General features: G+C 42.8%; 1 protein-coding gene across 2 annotated transcripts in view; it reads left to right on the plus strand.

Annotated features, from left to right (window-relative positions):
- Nucleotides 1-12,376: 12,376 nt before the first annotated feature.
- Nucleotides 12,377-21,338, plus strand: part of PLS1 (plastin 1) — a 109,195-nt gene continuing 100,233 nt past the window's right edge. Inside the window, exon 1 of one of the 2 annotated variants that reach the window (XM_082461238.1) lies at nt 12,377-12,487. The gene's annotated coding sequence lies outside the window, so the exon portion shown is untranslated. Of the gene's footprint in view, nt 12,488-16,976; nt 17,001-21,338 lie in introns of those variants that run through there. The other variant, XM_082461239.1, reaches the window with a different exon arrangement.

A 21,338-nucleotide genomic window follows, 5' to 3' on the forward strand; every position in this document is an offset into this window, starting at 1 on the left:
GTTTTTCCCAACTTGAAGTCTCCCTTAGGTTTCCTTGAGGATTCTCCCAACGTTTAATATTTAAAAAGAGGGTTGAATTATATTTATTTGTGTCTCATTTAGTCAGCAGCAGTACTATGTATTTTTATGTCACCGTTACGGGCATCTATTACGTATGACTTAATTTTTAAAGTAAAATCAGTGGCTTTTGGCTGTAGATATTTTCTAGTTCAACCCAGTTTGTTTATACGAAAAATGGTCATCATAAGAAGCTGTTAACATGTCAAAATTATGTATTTAATCAGGCAAGGCCATGCAGTGTGCTTACATTGGTTCCTTACCCATGAGAATAATCGTTATACAGTATCCTAAAAAAAATCAAAGTGATGGGGTGACAGCCAAATAGGCTTCTGCCTCAGGGATTTTGCGTTTGCTGTGCCCTTTGCCTTGACCTTAAACACCCCTCTTTCATCACCCCTCTTCAGATGTTTGCTGAAATGTCACCAGAGAGCACATAGACTAGCACACTTACACTCACACTCTTTTCCCCTCCATCCTGCTTTATTTTCTTCATAACGCATAGAACCAAATTATATACTATTTTATTGACTGTCTCCTCCAATCAGCTTATATTCATAAGCTCCTTGAGAGCAGGATTTTGTCTGTTTTGTTCATTGCTTAGATACTTGGGACCTAAAACAGTGCCTGGTACATAGTTGTTGTGTACTAAATATTTGTAAAATTGTGGAATGCTGTAGTGGGAAGAACATGGGATTAGAAGTTGAAGCCCTGTGCAAGTTCTCATTTCACCTGCTAGCAACTACAGTTAGTAAAGTTACTCAGTAAAGTTACTTAACCTCTCTGTACTTCAGTTTTTCATCTATAAAATGAGATTAGTAATATCTATCTTGTAAGATTATAGTAAAGATTAAGTAAGAGGTGGTAGTGTCCTACAGTGGAATACCATTTCTTAGTTAAAATGAATGAAGTATGAATTCTGAAAACGATGTTGAGTGAAAAGAAAAGCAAATGGCAAAGGGATACATAACAATATTAAATCACATACCATTTTAAAACCACAAAATAAGACTTTTAGTGAGTGAATTTTGTATACATACATATATGATAAAAGTATAAAAACATGGTTGGGAAGGATATACATCAACTCCAGGAGAGTTGTACCTCTGGAGAGGGAGAGAAGGGAATGAAATGAGAAGGTTTCAACATATCTGTGAAGGCTTTCTTTTAATAGGATTGGATTAACCATGACAAATCTACTATTTGTTATATTTGGGTGACCTGCTGATCTCTCCCAAATTCTTCCTTCTGTTCAGATCTCTCTCTGAGCGTTATATTTCATTATGTCTTCCTTTCTACTGAATTTTTTTCCCTTGAATTTTTCCAAGGTATTTTATTTTATTTTATTTTATTTTTCTGCCGTGTTGCACGTGGGATCTTAGTTCCCCGATCAGGGATCGAACTCGCGCCCCCTGCATTGTAAGCACAGGGTCTTAACCACTGGACTGCCAGGGAAGTCCCCCCAGGCATTTTATTTTTGTTTCAATTTTTATTATGGAAAATTTCAAATATATACAAAAGTAGAGAGAGTAGAATAAGGACCCCCCCCCTTATGCCCATCATCCAACTTCAACAACTATCAGCCTATGACCAGTCTTTGTTTCATCTATAACTACCCCTCCCATTTCCCCTCTCTCTAATTGGATTATTTTAAGGAAAATCTCAGACAACTCATCAATTTATCTGTAAACACTTTATTTTGTATCTCTTAAAGGTAAGGACTAAATTCTGCCTACTAAATATCAAACCCATCCACTTCCCTCCAAATCCCATTATCACCATTCTAGTTTCAGACCATCGCTGTCTTGTGCCCAGACTACTTACATGACATTCTAGCTTGCCTTTCTTCCTTTGGGCTTGTTTCCCCTCCAATGTATTCTCTACACTGAAGTATTACAACTTTTTTTTCTCTTCAACAGTATTATTGAAATTTTTAAAATATGCACCCTAATATGTGCATATTTACTAACCACATATATTTAGTAATATATTCTAATATGCATGGACATAATGCAGCCGTTGATTGCTTCCTGTCTTCCTCTCACCCCCGCCCCCTTTTATCATTTGGGGAGTGGAGTGTGTGGGGAGAGTGAAGCAGGAAGCTGAGAGGCTGAGGTAGGTGGGTTCCTATGTCCTTGGGACCTTGGTTTCCTAAGCCCAGCATCTCAGATCAAGTCGACAACAGGGCACCAACCAATGTCCTGGAAGTTTCAGCCGGCCTGTGTATATAGAATTGTCCCCAAGGATGATTAAACTAGAGTGGGAGATGACCACCAGGTGGCACCACAACCCAAATGAGACCTAGATGGACTGGTTCTCAGTCAGATGCCCAAACCCCTGGCGGCCTAGCTCTGCAAGTTCCATTGTAATGCATTGGATTTTTTTTTTTTTTTTTTTTTGGCTGTGTTGGGTCTTCGTTGCTGTGCGCGGGGCTTCCTCAAGTTGTGGCGAGCGGGGGCTACTCTTCGTTGCGGTGCGCGGGCTTCTCATTGCGGTGGCTTCTCTTGTTGCGGAGCACAGGCTTTAGGCTCAAGGGCTTCAGTAGTTGCGGCGCACGGGCTTAGTTGCTCCGCGGCATGTGGGATCTTCCCAGACCAGGGCTCAAACCCGTGTTCCCTGCATTGACAGGTGGATTCTTAACCACTGCGCCACCAGGGAAGTCCCTGGGTTTTTTTGTTTTTTTTTTAAACTCCATTTTGTCAGGATTTTACTGTGTACACTAAAATAGAAATCTTAAAGAAATGAGATTTAAAAATATAAACAATTTTCCATGTTCCTTTCTACAACTGAATGGACTTCAATATACACCTCCTTGGTACGCACACACACACACAAATTTTCATTTTAAATAATGTTTAATAACTTTAATTTTTAATAATTTTTATTTATTTATTTATTTGGCTGCATCAGATCTTAGTTGCGGTACCTGGGATCTTCGTTGAGGCACGTGGGATGTTTCGTTGTGGTGCGGGCTTCTCTGTAGTTGTGGCATGCGGGTTTTTCTCTCTCTAGTTGTGGCCGTGGGAGCGTGGGCCCTGTAGTTTGCGGCATTCTCATTGAGGTGCACGAGCTCTGTAGTTGTGGTGCGCAGGCTTAGTTGCCCTGTGGCATGTGGGATCTTAGTTCCCCGACCAGGGATCGAACCTGCATCCCCTGCATTGGAAGGCAGATTCTTTATCACTGGACCACCAGGGAAGTCCCTCATTTTTAATAATTTTAAAAGTTATTTATTTTCTATTATTTAATAATTTGCATTTTTAATAGTTTTTAAAACTTTGCTCCTAAATGGTGCCAGTGTTGTTTGGAATTGTTCTACATGGCAGACAGAGCACCTTTTCAAAACCAAGTATGATTATGCCATTCCCCTGCTTCAGTAGCTTGACTGTATTGAATATTGTCAGACAGATTAGTGGGTAAAAAGGGGCACATGTCTATTGGTTTTCATTGGCTAAAGCCTCAAATAACAGACCAACATAACCACAAGTCAACATTCTGAAACTTAATAAAGCAGAACAAATGATCCTGTACAGCCAAACTGCATTAATGAATTAATTTAATTCTATTAAACCCATTTAGTAGAAACACTGAAAAAGCCCATTATCAAAAAACACCTAGTTGTCATAGAGGAACTTAAAGTATTGAAGAAACTTAAATGTAAAGCTATTTGTCTTCCTATCCATGTGGCAGTTTCACATCTGCTAAGGCTGTATTTTAGGAGAAGAACTCCATTGTATTTGGATACAATTCAGAAATGACATGGAGTACCTTCGCATGTGTCCAGGAGATTTCTATCTCAGTAATGAGTTATTGGCACTTACATTGCTAAGGTCTCAAGCATGACCCTAAGATTATATCAAATGTGTTCAAATGGTAATGATTATTTACATTTGCAACCATTATTTTTACTTTTCTCAAAATCCTTTCATCTGTTTCATCTGCTGTTATCCTCCCAGTAGCTCTGTAATGTAAATAAAGCTTGAGGAGAGGTTTCTGAGTTCTCCAACTTGAGCATGCATCAGAATCACCTGAAGGGCTTACTGAAACAGATTTCTGAGCCCCAGCCCGTTCTGATTCAATGGGTCTGAAAGAGAATGAAGTAACTTGCATTTGTAACAAGCTCTTAGGTAGTGCTGATGCTGCTTGTACACGGACCACACTCTGAGTTAGCACTGTTCTAGGGTAGCATTTCTTAACCTTGGCTACGCATTGAAATTATGTGAGTGGGAAGCTTTTTAAAAGTATCTGGGTGATGATGGAGCCTCATTAGGGTCCAAGATGGCGAAGCAGGAAGACCTTGAGCTCACCTCCTCTCACAGGCACATCAAAATTATAATTTTTTTTTAATATTTATTTTTGGCTGCGTTGGGTCTTCGTTGCTGTGCACGGGTTTTCTCTAGTTGTGGCAAGCAGGGGCTTCTCTTTGTTGCGGTGCACGGGCTTCTCATTGCGGTGGCCTCTCGTTGCGGAGCGTGAGCTCTAGACGCGTGGGCTTCAGTAGTTGTGGCTCACGGGCTCAGTAGTTGTGGTTCATGGGCTCTGGAGCGCAGGCTCAGTAGTTGTGGCGCACAGGCTTAGTTGCTCCGCGGCATGTGGGATCTTCCCGGACCAGGGCTCGAACCCGTGTCCCCTGCACTGGCAGGCAGATTCTTAATCACTGTGCCACCAGGGAAGCCCCCAAAATCATAATTATTTACAGAGCAACTATTGATGAGAAAGACTGGCAGACTAGCAGAAAAGATCTTCTACAACTAAAGATATAAAGAAGGAACCACCGTGAGATGGGTAAGAAGGGCAGAAAGACCATATAGTCAAGACCCAAGTGGGCGGCCCACAAACTGGAGGATAATCACAACTGCAGAGGTTCTCCCCAAGGAGCGAGGGGTTTGAGCCCCACATTGGGCTCCCCAGCCTGGGGGTCCTGCACTGGGAAGAGGGGCCCTCGGAAAATTTGGCTTTGAAGGCAACCGCGGGAGAGCTAGAGGGCTAGGGGAAATAGAGACTCTGCTCTTAAATGGCACACCTAAAATCTCACATGCTCCAGGACCCAGGGCAGAAGCAATAATTTGAAACAAGCCTGGGCCAGACCCACCTGCTGATCTTAGAGAGCCTCTCAGAGAGGCAAGAGCATCTGGAGCTCATCCTGGGGACAAAGGCACTGGTAGTAGCCATTTTGGGGAGCACCATCTACCCCATGGACACTGGAGCTGGCGAATGCCATTTTGAAGTCCTGACTCTAGCTTATTAGCACTAGCGCCCAGCCCTGCCCACCAGCCTTTTGGCACCTGTACTGGAAAACCTCAGGCCGAGCAACTAACTGGATAGAGACACAACCTCACTACCAGCAGGCTTGCTGCCTTAAGACCCCTTGAGCCCATAGCCACCCTAACCCAGCCCCACACAGCAGAGGGCCCAGGAGAGTGCACCAGCACTAGCCCTGGGACCCCACAGCCCTAGAGCCAGAGACCCTGGGATCTGGCTCCATCCACCGAGGGGCTGGCACTAGCCCAGGGACCAGCCTAGCCCACCAGTGGGTAGGCACCAGCCCTATGACCCCTTGGGCCCCAGCCCCACCCACTGTGGGCCAAAACATCAGCTCCAGGACCCCCAAGCCCTGCAACCAGAGACCCCAGGATGCAGCTCTGCCCACCAGTGGGCTGGTACTAACCCTAGGACCCAGCCTTACCCACCAGCGGGTGGACACCAGTCCTAGGACCACCACAGCCCTGCACCCTGCCATACCAGGACCCAGCCCACCATCCTGCAGTTCAGCACCAGCCCCAGGACCCTCTGGGTCCCAGTCCAGCCCACCAGCAAACTAACACCAGCCCTAGGAATTCCCCCCCTCACCCGGACACTGACCCTGCCCACCAGCAAGCCGATGCCAGCTTTGAGGCACATTGGACCCCTCAGCCAGCTGCCCTGGGATCCAGCCACACTCACCAGTGGGCCAACACCAGCTTTGGGACACTCCATATCAGGAACTGGCCTCACCCACCAGCAGGCCAATACTAGATCCAGGACCCGCAGCCCTGTAATCTTGTACTCCAGAACCTGACCCTGCCCACCAGTGGGCCAGCACTAGCCCCCAGACCCACCAGGGCCCCAGAGCCAGCAGCCTCTGCACAAGGCAGGACCTGGCAACCAACCAGACCAGGGACCAGCCATGTCTACCAGACCGCCCACCACAAGAGAAGGGCCCATGCAGCCCAAATGGGGATCACTCCTAGAATATATAGGTCTGGAGGCCAGAGGGCAGTGTGTTGTTGGGATACATAGGACATCTCGTACAAAAGGCCACTTCTCCAAGGTCAGGAAACATAACCAACCTCCCAGATACATAGAAATAAAAGCAGCCAATTTGGCAAACAGAGGCAACAGAGGAATATGTTCTAAATGAAGGAAGAAGATAAAACCCCAGAAGAAGAACTAAGTGGAGATAGGCAATCTACCTGATAGACAGTTCAAGGTAATGATCATAAAGATGTTAAAAAAACTAGGGAGAAGATTGGATGAACAGAGTGAGACATGAGAAGTTTTTAACAGAGTTAGAAAATATAAAGAACATACAGAGATGAATACAATAACTGAAATGAAAAGTATACTAGAAGGAAGCAACAGTAGATTAGATAATACAGAGGAACAGATCAGCAAGCTGGAAGACAGAGTAGTAGAAATCGCTGAAGCTGAACAGAAAAAAGAAAAAAAAAAGAAATGAGAACCGTTTAAGAGACCTCTGAGACAGCATCAAGCATACTAACATTCACATTACAGAGAACCCAGAAGGAGGAGAAAGGGACAGAAAACATACTTGAAGACATAATAGCTGAAAACTTCCCTAACAAGTTAGGAAACAGACAACCAGGTCCAAGAAGCACAGAGAGACCCAAACAGGATCAACCCAAAGGGGACCACACCAAGACACATTGTAGTTAAAATGACAAAAATTAAAGATACAGAGAGAATATTAAAAGCAGCAAGGGAAAAGCCACAAGTTATGTACAAAGGAACTCCCATCAGCCTATCAACTGACTTTTCAGCAGAAACTCTGCAGGACAGAACGGAGTAGCGTGATATATTTAAAGGGATAAAAGGGAAAAACCTACAATCAAGAATACTCAAGCTGGGACTTCCCTGGTGGCACAGTGGTTAAGAATCCACCTGCCAATGCAGGGGACACAGGTTCAAGCCCTGGTCTGGGAAGATCCCACATGCCATGGAGCAGCTAAGCCCGTGCACCACAACTACTGAGCCTGTGCCCTAGAGCCGGTGAGCCACAACTACTGAAGCCCACACACCTAGTGCCCGTGGTCCACAGCAAGAGAAACCACTGCAATGAGAAGCCTGCGCACTGCAACGAAGAGTAGCCCCCGCTCACCGCAAATAGAGAAAGCCCGCGCACAGCAATGAAGACCCAATGCAGCCAAAAATAAATAAATAAATAAATAAATTTATTAAAAAAATTAAAACTCAAGCTGGCAAGGCTTTCATTCAGATTTGATGGAGAGATCAAAAGTTTTACAGACAAGCCAAAGCTAAAAGAGTTCAGAACCACCAAACCAGCTTTACAAAAAATGTTAAAGGGACTTTGCTGAGCAAAAAAGAAAAGACCACAACTAGAAACGTGAAAATTATGAAAAGAAAAAGCTCAAAGGCAAATATACAATAAAAGTAGTAAATCCACCATGTATAAAGCTAGCAGGAAGGTCAAAAGACAAAAGCAGTAAAATCATCTATATCCACGATAAGTAGTGAAGGGATACACACACACACACACACACAAAATGTAAAATATGATGTTAAAAACAGTAAGTGCGGGGTGGGGAGAAAAAATGCAGGCTTGTTAAAATACCTTTGAACTTAAGGGATCAGCAACTTAAAATAATCACATATATATGGCTGTGTGTAGTGTGGGATATATAGTCTATATGTAACATCCTTGTATGGTGACGTATCATAACTAGATTTATTGTGGTGATCATTTTGAAATATATAGAAATACCAACTCACTATGTTGTGTAACAGGAACTAATATAGTGTTTTAGGTCAGTTATACTTCAAAAATAAACAAACATAGAAAAAGAGATCAGATTTGTGGTTACCAGAGGAGAAGGGTTGGGGGAGGAGGGATTGGATGAAGGTGGTCAAAAGTTACAAATCTCCAGTTATAAGTAAGTACTAGGGATGTAATGTAAAACATGATAAATATAATTAACTGCTATATGTTATATATGAAAGTTATTACGAGAATAAATCCTGAGTTCTCATCACAAGAAAACAAATTTTGTTTTTATTCCTTTAATTTTGTATCTATGAGATGATGGATGCTCACTAAACTTATTATAATAATCATTTCATGCTGTGTGTTAGTCAAGTCATTATGCTGTGCACCCTAAACCTATACAGTGCTGTATGTCAACTATATCTCAATAAATCTGGAAGAAAAAAATATAAAATAATATAAAAAATAAAAAGTATCTGGGCATTCCCAGAGATTCTGATTTGATTGGTTTGGAGTAAGGTGTATATATATATACGCATTTGTCTACTTACCAACAAGCTCAAGCATCTACTCATATGTCTATTAATCATTTGGATTTTGTTTTCTGTTAATTACCTACTCAGGACTTTATGAGTTTTATTTTGGTTGTATCTTTTTATTGATTTATAGGAGCATTTTAATATATTATGGACATTAACCCTTTTCTGATAGATACTCTGAAAATATTTTCTCTTTGTCAGTTGCTTCTTGTCATACAGAAATTTTAATTTTTATTGTATCAAATCTGTCCATATCTTCCTTTACGGCTTCTGGGTTTTGAGTCTTGCCTAGGAAGGTTAACCCCAAGGTTAAAAGTGTTCTTTTGTACTTTTTACTAAGATTTTTGTATTTGAGTTTCCTAGTATTCATTTTCTCATTGATTTACTGATCATTTTCGAACAAGACAACGTGTTTCCCAGATGGACCATGCATTTGTCAGTATCGAAGTCCCTTTTGCTAGTTTAAGAATAAAGAGGTTTATTATGAGATGCAGATAATATATGGAATCATTGGGAGAAACAGACTTCATCATGAGAATCCAAGAACTCCCCAAATTACCGTAAAGGCAGTTGCTAACTCTGACAGGATCAGGAAGCTTCCAGAAGAGGATCATGCTTTCCCTCTCTCCTCATGCGATTCAATTTTCAACCAAAGTCTTACATGACCTGATGAAACCTAAATCATATCTGGAACCATACCTACAAGTAAATCTGGGAAATGTAGTTTTTGGCTTTCCAGGAAGGGATTCAAGAAGCGAGTTAGGGCCATCCACAGTGTCTGTTAATGTGTTATCAGCTAGTCCATCACTTTCCCATTATTGTGATGTATCATCGTTTTCATAAGTACATCACAGATGAAAAAATATTGGGGGACAATCAGTCTTTGCCACACTCCACAGCTGTTTTCCTATTTCCCATCTGTTTCAGTTAATGTTGTACATGAGCTTATTTTTTTCAACTAAGGATGGGCAGGGTGTGGAGGGAGGAGAGAGAATGTAGTAAACTGCCCCAGATCATCCTTCTGTGCCCTAAAGCCGTTTCCCCCCCAATGCCTGTTAGGCTGACTTCATCCTGAAATAACTCCTCAGCTTGATCTCCAGTCCCTACCTGCTCATCATCTGCATCTATTCTGAAACCTGGATCATCCATTTAGTTCTTTATCTCAGTCATCAAAGTTTTAAATTCCCAACTATCTGGTCAAAATTTCTGTACTTGCGACATCTTCTCATGATTATTTGAAGGTATTAATTATACTTTCCAAATGTCATCTTCTGATGGTTGTCTAGCTCTGTTTTCTCTACTGTTAGTTGTAGCAATGGTGCTTCTCTCATAGTCATTTTTTCCTCAAATGTGTGATATAATGTTTAGTTATCTGTTCAATTTTGTATTTTATTTTATTTATTTATTTTTATTGAAGTAGTGTTGATTTAACAATTTTGTATTTTAGAATCTCTATTCATTTTACCTTTTTATTCACTGTAGCCATCCTTTGCCAATTTGGGGTAAGGAACAGTACTCGAGAGGCCAGGATGTGTTGGCAGCTCACCCTCCAGGTGTGGGAGACTCGTGTTCTTCCTGGAAGTCTGTAGCTACCAGGACCACACTTTAGACCCCGCTGGGGAGAAAAAAGGTGTTGACTAGCCTAGCTGCTCTAAATCTCTTTCCCCAGTTACTCTCTCCGAGCAGTGCCTCAGTGCCCTCCTTCCATTTCTTGATCTGTTAGCTGAGTTTGCACACCCTTCCCCCAACTGCTCCATCCTTTGCCTTAGCCTCCTCCTCTGTATGATTTGAGCTGAACGTTCCTTCCATCTTCGTTCTCTGAGATGTGATCCTCTCTGTATTTTGTCTTTTCTCAACATTTCTGGTTTGTTCATGGCAGTTTTTCTTGTTTTCCTAGGATATTTTTTTCTTTTAACAAGTATCTCGTGGACTTCCCTGGTGGCACAGTGGTTAAGAATCCACCTGCCAGTGTAGGGGACATGGGTTCGATCCCTGGTCCAGGAAGATCCCACATGCTGCAGAGCAACTAAGCCCACGCGCCACAACAACTGAAGCCCGCCTGCCTAGAGCCCGTGCTCCGCAACAAGAGAAGCCACCGCAATGAGAAGCCCGCGCACCACAACGAAGAGCAGCCCCCGCTCGCCTCAACTAGAGAAAGCCCACAGGCAGCAGCGAAGACCCAACGCAGCCAAAAAAAAAACCCACCATTTTTTTCTTTACCTTTATGGGGAAATAATTTATATAAAATACATTTAATAAATTTAAAGTGTACAATTTAGTTTTGACAGTTGTAGACTCCTGTGAAATCTCCACTATAATCAAGACAAGATTTCTTTTCCGTCATCCCCAAAAGATTTTTACTGCCCCTTGACAGCCCATTCCTCCCTTCACCCCTGGCTCCAGGCAATTACTGGTTTGCTTTTTGTCACTTTAGGTTAGTTTGAACTTTATATAGATGGAATCATATATTTGTCTCTGGCCTCTTTCACTCAGCATAATAATTTTGAGATTTATCCATGTTGAAGCCTATATGAGTAATTCTTTCCTTTTTTTTTTTTTTTTTGCTGAGCAGTATTCCATTGCATAGATGGATATTGCACAATTTGTTTATCCATTCACCTGTTGGTGGGCATTTGGGTTCCTTCTGGTTGGGGCTATTGTGAAAAAAAGCCGCTGTGGACATTCATATTCAAACCTTTGTGTGAACATATGTTTTAATTTCTCTTGGGTAATAACTACGAATGGAATGGATGGGTTATATGGCAGATGTGTGTTTAACCTTTTAAGAAATGTATTGTGAGAACTCACAACTCCTTTACATCTGGGCTCAGATAAGGATACTTAAGCCACTGATTTCTCTAGGTGTAAGGCAGGGAGAAATCCTTATTCTCCTCAGCCTTAGCCCACGTACTTCCATATTTAATTGATTATCGACTCCTTTGGGTTCCTAAAATAATTCCAACATCCTTCTTTTTCATCTCTCAAGCCATACTAATATCATCTCAGGATTTCTTGGGTACCTATTTTGTACCCAGTACTGTGCTATGCGCTAAAGGGTCACACAGGACTTTGAGTTAAAGTGGCAACAAATTAGGGCCCCCTCCTGTTGCCTGGACACAGCTGGAGAGACCACAACCATAGGTTATGCTACAGGCAAAATACTTGAGAACTTGTTGCATTCCACTTACTTGACTCACATGCTAGAGGAAATATCCCACCTTTGCGTGTGAGCTGTAGTTACTTATTTTTTAAGCAGGTGTGGCTGTTAAATGAATAGGAAGTGTTGTGTGAAATCCCAAAAAGAGGGAGAAGGGGAGAGAAAACTTTCCTCTTTTAATACCAAATATGTATATCTTTTCTTTTGACCGGAGGTTCGCAACGTGTGGTATCCGAATTAGTAGTACCTGTTTCCCCTGTGAAAATGTTAGGCATACAAATGGTCGGGCCTCATCCTAGATGCACTTGAATCTGAGCTCTTGAGTGTGGGAACTGTGTTTCAACAAGCCCTCCACGTGCTTCAGATCCACACTCAAGTTTGAGAAGCACTGTGCTAAGATCATTCCAATTGTGTAGATGGTCATCTTTAGGCTTGGAGGACGGTGCGTCCTGGGTAGCTTTGGGCAGTAAGGATAAGGTTGCCGCAGCGCCCGTCCACCACTCCCTCCTCTCCTCTCCCAGCACCTGCAGCTCCACTTCAGCTCTTGGCCTCGGGTCCTTTCCCCTGGGAGCCGCAACCAAAACCCGGCAAGTGGATTTCGAGTTTGCTGACCCGGGTGCCGGCCGGGCATGCGTAGTGGCGCGAGCGCAGCAGCTAGGCGGGCGCGGCCAGGTAGCCGCAGAACCGACCTGCCGGTGCCTGGATCGGGAGCGGCAGCTGCGGGCTGGAGGGCAGGTACGCGGCGCGGCGGTGGGGTCCGAGAGGAAGCCTGAACCGACAGGCAGAAAACAAAGCTTTACTTCCTCGCAGGCGCTCGGCGGCGGCTCCAGGGGAGTCTCTCCGGGTTTCCCTCGCTGCAGAGGTGGCTCCCGGCGCCCGCTGTGCAGTGCGGCGCCCGCCGACCTCAGGTCGCGCTCCTGCTCAGTCTGGGCGGCATGTAGTGCGGACAGGTGTTAAATCGTGTATTTATGCTGTTTACACAGTAAGCCTGAGAACTGCATTATGATTCTCTGCATGAAGTTAGGCATTTCGTTAACTTTTCTGTTTTCCTCTCTTTTAAACTTTGAGTGTTCGCTGGTGAGGCTTTCTGATCCAGCCTGTTTCGCTGCACTTCTGTGACTGGTTTATTTGCCTTTGGTCTTTTGGTGCATAGGCTCTGTAAGACTGGAGTGAAATCAGCATCCGTGGTTTCTGGTTTTGGTGCCTTTCCTGGAGGAGGGGGGCCCTGGATGCGGCATTAAAAAAAAAAAAAAAAAAAAAGCCAACTTTCAGCGCATTTCAGTGCCCAAAACTTTCTGCATTTCAGCTGTATTTTAAAGTAGAGACTTGGTAAAGTTGAAGATTTTCCCCCCTTACTTTTCTACATCACTGTTATTTCAGGCATCGTTTGGTCTTAAAAGGAAGCGGTCTTTTATTTTGTTTTTTAAAATTAGTTTTTATTGGAGTATAGTTGATTTACAATGTTGTGCTAGTTTCTGCTGTACAGCAAAGTGAATCAGCTCCACAGGTACATATATCCACTTTTTAAGATTCTTTTCCCACATAGGTCATTAAAGAGTACTGAGTAGAGTTCCCGGTGCTAAACAGTAGGTTCTTATTAGTTATCTATTTTATATATAGTAGTGTATATATGTCAGTCCCAATCTCCCAATTTATCCCTCCCCCCCTTACCACTTAGTAACCATAAGTTTGTTTTCTACATCTGTGACTCTATTTCTGTTTTGTAAATAAGTTCATTTGTACCAATTTTTTTAGATTCCACATTTAAGTGATATCATATGGTATTTGTCTTTCTCTGTCTGACTTCACCCAAAATGACAATCTCTAGATCCATCCATGTCGGGAAGCGGTCTTTTAGATGAGTAACAGAATTCTCACTTTTCTCCCCTTTATTTACCCTGTCACATTTAATAGTTCACACAGAGATATTTTACCCTGGGGCTGCGGTATTGGAAACGCGTGTACGAGGTTAAGGTTATGCTGCACAAATTTCTTGGATAACCTGTAAGCCATAAACAAAATTTGGGGACCACACACTGAACATTCTTTAAGTGTTAAATTTATGATGTGGGAGGTGTGTACATAGAATTAATAAGTTTAGGGGAAAAAAATTTCTAGTTCAGGAGGAGAAACCTATATGGAAAGGGAATACAGATATCTACCTTTTCCTTCACCCCCCTCCCGCCCCCGCCCCCGCCCCCGCCCCCGCCCATGATGAATGTTTTAATGGCAGAAATAATATACAGTTGGTTTAGTTTTGGCCTGTGGAGACCTTCGAGGTCAGCCAGTTCAGCTGCTTCAGTTTACAAATGAGAAAACCGAAACCAAGGAGGTTAAATGACTTGCTGTGGCTGCTGGAGCCCCTCCTTGGCAAAGCTGGGCCCGGGCCCCAGGTTTTCTGATTTGCAGGGCTCTTTTTACCATCCCCTGCTGATACTCTCCTCAGAGTTCGGTTAGATTATTACACTTTCTTCTTCTCTTCTACCTCCTTATATTTTGTAATCTGGCTTAGGCAGAAGATTAGCTATTCCTGCTACTAAGCTTGCTAGTACCTTGTAAACTCCTCTCAAAGAGTACCCTCTCATTCAAGCCCCACCTAACAATTGGCTGGTCTTGAAACCGCCCCCCTTCCTTGCCTCAGAATGCTTGTTTGCCTCCCTCCATGTTGAAGTCCTGCGTATGCTGCAAGGTGTAGCTCAGGTGTGCCTCTTTCTAGAAGCCTTCCTTGATTACTGCAGCCAGAAAGTAGCTCTCCTCCATCTGAACCCTCTAACGTTTATTACTGTTGCCTGTGCTAGTATCCCTCATCTTTAGTATCCCGGATTGTTGAATTTTAGTACATAACCCAACTTCCTGACCAGTGTGTGTAAGCTCTTGGAGCTTCAAGCCTACGACTTAGACTTCCCACCCAGAACTAAGCACCAGTAATGTTCTTGGTACTGTTTGTGGGAGGGAGGAAGTGAAGTAGGGGCGGTTTGGTAAAGGGATTTGATGTGGATGTTCTGTGAAATGAGGGAGGCCACCTTAGAGCTATAGCAAGACAGTGGCCAAGTCAAACCAGCCTGATGGGATGACTCTCATATCTTCATGAGAGGTCATGATGGATCATTTAGGGCAGTTCTGGTGACAGGAGTCAAATCATAACAGGGGAGAGTTGCCTAAGGCCTGGACTTAAGCATGTGATTCTAAGTGCTGAGTGGAGAGCACAGATGTGAGAAGTGTTGTAAAGGGGAAAGCATTTGTAAGAGACTAGATGCTGGGACTTCCCTGGCAATCCGGTGGTTAAGACTCTGAGCTTCCACTGCAGGGGGCACTGGTTCGATCCCTGGTCGAGGAACTAAGATCCCGCATGCCGTGCCGCGTGGCCAGAAACTAGATGCAGAGAAGAAAAGATGCTCTGAAAGTTGCTTTAGCTTCAGGTTTGGGGTGTTGGTAATGTTCTTTTTATTTTATAAATAACCTCCAACGGTGACATTATCTCTTTCTGTTTCTTACAGTTGTTGATGTGATTGTCTCATTTGCCATTCTAGATGATAAGTTCTTTGGGAGATGACCTTTAATCCCTCACGGTGCCAGGCACGTAGCTTTGCAGTATTAGATACTCAATAATTATTGCATTAATAAACAAACAAGCGTATTTTGACATGGGGAGGGTGGGAGTTTAGGATCTTAGAGCTATAAGGTAGCACTTTATCCAGACCGTCCCCTCATGATGTAGAGGTGGAGCTGAGATGTGCTTAGCTTAGCTAGTTAGTGGTTTAGCCAGAGCCTCTGCCCTAGTCTCATCGCTACTAGTCCCTAACTTTTCAAGGTTGATGACCCCAAGATTAATTTGAGTTGGAGATGTTCTGTGGATCAAAAGCCCTCAGAGACCTAATCTAAAGAGGGGAACTTGGTGGCCAATGGGAGGATGTCTGTGTCATTGGAAGAGATGACACACAACGGATGACTGGCCAGTTCAAGGTTGAATGAGGGGCAAGGCTGCAGACCTGGGGATCTGGAGTCGAGGAGGAGTCTGGAAAGGACATGGTAGCTTAGCTTGTCAGTGGCAGAAGATACAAACGGGTGGGGCCCAAGTCCATGGATTGAGAGTGTATTGGGGAGAGATATTTTACACTACCGGGAGGTAGTGAGTGATGGCCGTGGTGTTTATGACCCAGGAATGTGAGGTGAGCTTGAGAGAGAGAGAATTGTGATCAGACTCTCCACCTGGAAAAATAAGACAGAAGGCAGGGCTTCCAAACCCCAAATCCTGGATCAAGAAGTAGTTTGGTATATTTGTTTACTTGGAACAGATGTTGCAAATAGCCATTTTGCAAATCAAAACACAGCCTTTTCACTGAGCTGCACACAGCATTGAGGGAGCTGTTGGAGGGCACACATCCTTTCTGTTGACAATCACACTGTAGTTGATCACCATCTTCAACTGGCAGTGATTCCTCTTCTTATGAGTCAAGAAGAGAGAGCACTTGGGAGGAGATACGGAGTTTGAGAGATGATTACTGGGGGGCAGGGAAGGGTTGGCTAAGTTTAGAGGAATTACATTTTTTTTTTTTATCTTGACGTTAGTCCAAATTGATTGGACAGTGAAATGCAAGATCAAGCAGTATGTTGAAGTTAATGTCTCATACACTTAACGCCCAGGTATTAAATTCAGAGTAATGTATCATAACTCTGTGTAAAATGACTGTACTATGTAACTTTCTCCAAATAATAATACTAATATTAGTAGCTAGTATTTTAAAATGTTTTCCATGGACCAGACACTGTACTAAACACTTTACAAGCAATATGTCGTTGAATCTCTACAGACCATCCGATGAAGTTGGTGCAAATATTATTCCCATTTTACAGCCGAGAAAACTGAGACTTAGGTAAAAATCACATTTCTGAGGTCACATCATGGACAAGTGGCTGAACTGAGCTTGGATCCCAGGCTCACCTGACTTCAGGCACTGAGAGCTAAAGTAACTTAATCAAATAGCTTAACAAAATGCAAAATGGATAAATGTGGTAACCCTACCAGATGCTTAGAATGGCTACAGATTTTATCTGGTGACACTCCCAACATTCTTTGAGCCAGACTTTCATAAGAGAAACAAAACAACAGTGATGAATCTTTCTGGGTTTTGTTTTTAAAATTATTCCACTCAGTCTTTATCTCCTTTTCACCCTTGAAGACTTCCTGGAGGCAGAGACAGCAGCTCTTTCTCTGGGTGCACCATAAAGCTCTTTTGGGGTGATGGAGGTGAGTTGGTAGGGATCCAGGAGATGCCTCTGGAGTTGAGGGGTAAGACTCACCTTGTGTATAAGCCTAAGGACTCTAGGGTGAACAGTTCATAAGGATTTTTTCACCTGGGGTGGCAGGACCCGCCGTTGGGAGCTCCTGGAAGATCTGTGGGTCCTGACCCTAACCCTGATCTCAGATCTTTGACCTGTGGTCAGAACCCTCAGGCTGAATCCAAACCTGGACACTTCTTCCGGGATCCTTCAGTTCAGGGAGTTCTGACGTCAGTGTGGACACGTTGCAGTTGGAGGTGGGTGTCGATACCTCAGGGAAGGCCCCGGGTCAGAGACAAGTGATTTAGAGGCAGGGCTGCCAGGCCTCAGCCTTGACCAGCTGACTTGGCTGTGAGAAAACGTCCCGTACCTTCCTGCTTGGTGTACCACATCACTCTCTCATGGGAGGCTCAGAATAGAATCCAGCTGAGGATGTTCCTCTCCTCCCAGTGCTGCCTGAGCCCCTCTGTCCGTTTCCTGCTTCTGCCTCTGTGCTGGTTCTGTGCATTCTCAGGGCCTGTCTCTGGGCGTGAAAGGAAAGGCCGCCTGCTTCAGGCCCTTACCCATTACGTGTTTCAACATCCAAAAATCCAAATCAAACTTTTGATGAAAATCAGGAAGAAAGAGGCCTTTGTGATGCCTACCGGTTTATTGCTTATAAAATGGTTATACAGTTTTGATTGCTGGAACTGTTGCTGACATATAAAATCACATGAGATGTGAGGCTGTGTTAACTTTGATCGTCTTATTTCTTTTCAGTAGTACTGTGTCTGAAAGTGCCTACTTGCCTTTTCTGGTGAGAAACATGTAACGTGGCTTCTGTGAAAGCGAGTTGCTCTTTAGTAATACTGTGGGCACAGAAAGGGCGAGAGAGGACTGATAAGGAGAGTTTTTCTCTTATTTAAAACACTTGTTTCATCAGAAAGTATTTTCTTTTCTAAGAGAGTTATGTGTTATTTGTTAAAAGTCCAGTTGTGAAGGAGACTTTAACCTTTATGATAAACTAGATCTTTCTTTTTGAGCAATTCAGAGCTATAAAACTACAAGAATATTTGGGTTATGACTCACTGCACAGAGACATGCCTTCTTCAGAAAATCCAAGCCAACCACAAAGAAAACACAAGAAACTGTCTTTTTCTGATAGTAAGGTGGATGGATATCTTAGTAAGGTGGAAGCAAAAAAGTAAAAGGTTTTGGGGAATGGTTGACAGGAGAAATTCAGTATTAGAGGAAACCAGAATTACTTCATTATTGAGAAACTCAATAAATTGTTTAAAGATCCAGTCCCAGGAAATAACATTTAAAAGAAAAATGATGAAAGCCCCTTCAATTTGTTAGAGAACCAAAAAACAAGAGATTTTAGCAGTACTGTCAAAATAGAATTTGGATTGAATTTGAGTTTAAAACATTGGTAATGGTAAATGTATGTAGAAGGATTTCATGTTAATTGCCCCCTACAATGAATTCCCACATGGGGCCTCTGCATTCCATGAATAAAAGAGTAAACCTATCTCCATGGATCACAACTGTAAAACCCAAAGTGATGCATGACAGTCTGTGACCTAAAACTGATGTTGATCAAGGAAATCTGAATGCCTTAGACAGAAAGTACTGGCTCTATTCACACTTTGTTCCCATAGCTGGTGCTCAGAATCTAGATTAAATTGTTAAAATGAAAGAAAAACAGGTTCAGAACTGACTCGTTTACAGTGAATGATCAAAGGCACAAGTAGACTTTTTGTCTCATTTTACTTTGTCATCTTAAATGCCACCTTTTATGGCTATATTGGGTTTTTTTTTCTTTTTTTTGTCCTTGATGATATATACTGTGTACTGTTTATAGGTAAAAATCAATGCAAACTAGAATTCTGAGGTTTGATAAATGTCTCTGCTTAGGGTTTTAATGCTATTCATCAATAATTTGGTGGAATGATAATATCAAATTAGTACATAATTGAACCTTCAGCTCAATAGCAAGTTAGTATTTATAACCATTGGGAACAAATCAAAAGTTCTCAAAGACTCCGTAATTCTTTCACTTGAAAACTCTCTCAGCATTTTATCCTGGTCAAGTCTCCCTTTTCCTTCCTCTCCCCTCAGAGGGTCATTGGGACACTCTTTTGGTCCAAGGGGTATTGCCAAGAGTGGCCCAGTTATTTCAGAGTTGAAGTGTTATTAGGTCAATGAGGTGCTCGCCATGAAACACAGCTCACAAAAACCGAATGATGTTTTTCAGCAAAAGTTGTCGTGCCAAGTGAATTAATTTTGGAAAAACAGCACTAGCATCAATTGGCCTGATCCCTTTTCCTATCCTTGAACAGCCCAAGTTAAACCCATCTGTGGAAAAAAGGTAATCTGAGAATCTCTGAATGTGTATTGCTCAATCAAAATGAGCCCCGTAGGGTAATTAAAGTTTAGATATCTGAAATCAGTTGGCCTATGATCAGGTCCATGGATGAGAAGTCAAAGTCTGTGATTCTGTTTCTGACCCCATGAAAAGAGAGGCCTTCTCTTCAGCTGCAGGTTTGATGATTAAACAAGATAGTAAATGTGAAAGCAATTAGTAACCTATAAGGTGAGGAGGTAAGGTATTTATTGATATAATAATTTTCCAGCTTCGCTGCCTTTCATTGATAAGTGGCCAAGACTTTGAGAATGAATGACTTGCCTGCTTGAGGTTACCTGGCTTGGAAATGGCAGAGATGGAACTCACATCTGTGTCTTTTCATTTCAACATTTGACAAAATGTTAGGGCTCAGCATTGGGACTATAGTGATGGCCAAGACAGATATAGGGTCCCTGTCCTCATGGAGCGTCTTGCACCCCAAATACAGTGCTCTTTCAGTCAATCCATATTTCCTTCTTGTACTGACCAGAGGGAATAATTTCTCTATGAAATTGACATCTGGCTTTTATAAAATCTTAAATGTGTTTATGGCTAAGCCTCGACTATGGAGCTCTTTAAGTGATGTCTCTGTTCCCAAAGGTGCCTTCAACAACTGCTCCCTAAACTTCAGGTCTCACTTGACCGGGTATTTATTCATCTCCATTGTGGAGAGAGGAGTTGGATCCTCTCAGCATCCTTCTCAGGGGCTTGTTGCGGAAGAATACTTTCCCCTCTTCCTCTGCAAAATCAAAGGGATTTGATGGCCGAAAGGGAGCTGGGCTGCGACAGCACTGTAAGTGAGGCACGGCCCATGTACTCACAGGTTCTCAGTCAGCTGGGGGAGGCAGACACAGAGACAGCCTGTGACACAGGTGAGCACCAGGAGGAAGGGCAGAATGAGGCTTTGGGGGAGCCCGAATGGAGAGCAGTTCCTTCTGTTCAGTGGGTTGAGGAAGATGTCAAGACTTTTGAGCTGAGCCTTGAAAGAAAAGCACAAGTTCAATCTACAGAGAATAGATAGAGGAAAAAGCATTCCTTGGGGAAGGGACAGCATGAGCAAAAGCACGGAGACAGGATGGAGCTGACCTGTTCAGGAAAATGCAGGTACTTTAATGTGCTCTAACAGGTGATCGGGCATAAGAATCAGTTGGAGAGCTTGTTAACAAACGGGTTGGTGGGTCCCAACTCCAAGTTTCTCATTCTTTAGGTCTGGGGTGGGGCTGGTGAATTTTTTTTCTTTTGAGTTAGGTCTATATTTTATTTTATTTTTAGTTTTTTGAGCAGGGAAAGTTTAATATAAAGTATTATTAACTATAATGGGGACTGGAGTAATAAGAGATTGGGTAATAAGTAGCAGAGAGAATATAGTAATATAGGCTGCTTCCTATGTCTGCTATTCCTATATTCTTTTTTTAAAATTTTTTATTGGAGTGTAGTTGCTTTACAGTGTTGTGTTAGTTTCTGCTGTACAGCAAAGTGAATCAGTTATACATATACATATATTCCCTCTTTTTTAGATTTCCTTCTTATTTAGGTCACCACAGAGCACTGAGTAGAGTTCCCGGTGCTATACAGTAAGTTCTCATTAGTTATCTATTTTATACATAGTGGTGTATATATGTCGATCCCAGTCTCCCAATTCATCCCACCACCACCTCTGGCCCCCCCTTGGTATTCATACGTTTGTTCTCTACATCTGTGTCTCTATTTCTGCTTTGCAAATAAGTTCATCTGGGCTGGAGAATTTCATTTCAACAAGTTCCCAGCTGATGCTGAGGCTGATGATCTGGGAATCACACTTTGAGAGCCACTGGACGAGAGTGTAGTAATGTAGGTTAGATAGGAGAGCTAGAAACAAGTGGTTTTCTTTGGAAACGGTACTAACTTCATAAAACTGTTGTTACAGGGTTTTTTAATTGT

This window comes from Balaenoptera physalus (genome assembly GCF_965194825.1).
Source record: "Balaenoptera physalus genome assembly, chromosome: 4".
NCBI classification, from domain to species: domain Eukaryota; kingdom Metazoa; phylum Chordata; class Mammalia; order Artiodactyla; family Balaenopteridae; genus Balaenoptera; species Balaenoptera physalus.